The following is a 1588-nucleotide window of genomic DNA, read 5'->3' as shown; positions in this document are numbered from 1 at the left end:
TCCTTCTGACTGCCCCTTCCGAGTAGCCTACAGTCAATCTGTCCCCACTACTGCCTCAGTGGTTGCTATGGATTCTGGACACCCTTCCAGCTACCATTGCCTAATAATTCCAATATTATAAAAGCCTTTGTCTGTCTGTCTGTCTGTCTGTAATGCTGTATTTGCACTTTGATTGCCTGTCTCAGCAGCCAATCAGAGTGCTCCAAGACCATTCGTACTTCAGGCAGCATGCCATGGCAGTGCACCGCCATGAGAGCAGGGACAGAGGGGATGGGAGGAGGCTGAGGCTAGCTCAGCTAGCCTTACTCCCCTCCCCCCGCCCTGCTCTGTGAAGGAGGTGAAAGTGGTGGTGAACAGGGTTGGACCCACAGAGGCAGTGCAAGGGAGGGGGAGAATGGGCCCAAGCTTGCTGCAGCATAGGGGAAGAGCAGGTCCAGATGCTGCCATGACAGTGGGGACAGACAGGAAGAAGCAGGAGGGTGAGGCCTTGTCTGTCTTTCCCCCCAACCCCCTGCTCCGTGGTGGTGATGGAGCAGACAGAGTAGGGGATGAAGTCAGCAGTGCTGGCCTTACCCCCAACCCCCTGCTCCCTGGATATGGAAGCAGCATGTGGTGCTGGGTGGTGGCGCTCCATCTGTGCCCCCTACTGGTCATTAATGGGGTGGGGAGGCAGGCAGATACAAGCTGGGCAAACAGGAGGGGAGGCAGGCCTGGCTCTGAAATGGCGGCAAGGTGGAGGGGGCCTGGTTTGGCCCCGAAATGGCAGCAGGTGGTGAGCCCGACCTGGTCCAGCCCCACCTCAAAATGGTAGCTGGGACCCTCCACGTGCTCGGCGGTGAACCCAGAAGTGGACCAGAAGTACTTCTGGTCCACTTCCCAGTCTGCTGGGGAGCACTCCCCCCTGGCTCAGCAATTGGCTGTAGGGGGACCCTGGGTGCCCCCCCCCCCGCAGACCTAGGAAGCACCAGTCGCTGAGCTGAGGGGGCGTGTGGGGGCCCCCCAGTCTGTTCCCCAGCAGATCCAGAAGTGGACCGGAAGTGCTTCTGGTCTACTTGCACGACTGCTGCCAAGTGCACTGGGGAGGCCCTGCGCTCCTGTGGGATGCTCCATGCGCCCCAGCATCGCAGCATTCATGAGCCACTTGCTATCCAGAGGTATGTAGAAAAAAAAAATAAAGCTTTGTCTATGTCTGAACCTCGAAATTGATTCAGAGGGTTCCGATTTGATTCAGAGAGATTAAAGCTTCCTCTGATTCAATTCCGCTTCAGAGATTTGGCCACTGAATTGGGCCAGATCTCTGCCAAATCAAATCAGGGACCAAAGCTTCGCACAGTCCTATGCAGTAGCCTATTTTACTGCACATTAGCATATTAACCTGGTTTTTGACACACTGCTTTAATGCACAGTAGAATAGACTACTACACATTAAAGTGCACATGTGGATGCACCCACAGAGATTTACAGGGAGGAAGAGGGGTGAAGGATGACTGAGGGCCTGCACAAATATTAATCAGCTTAGAGTTCAGTTTAGTGGAGCAGTCTCGCCTTGAGGCAAAAGACTATCTCTGATTGTCTTTCACCTGCACAG

Source organism: Crocodylus siamensis, chromosome 1 (genome assembly GCF_052110815.1).
Source record: "Crocodylus siamensis isolate JL-2025a chromosome 1, ASM5211081v1, whole genome shotgun sequence".
Taxonomy (NCBI): Eukaryota; Metazoa; Chordata; order Crocodylia; family Crocodylidae; genus Crocodylus; species Crocodylus siamensis.
This window is presented reverse-complemented; position numbering follows the sequence as displayed.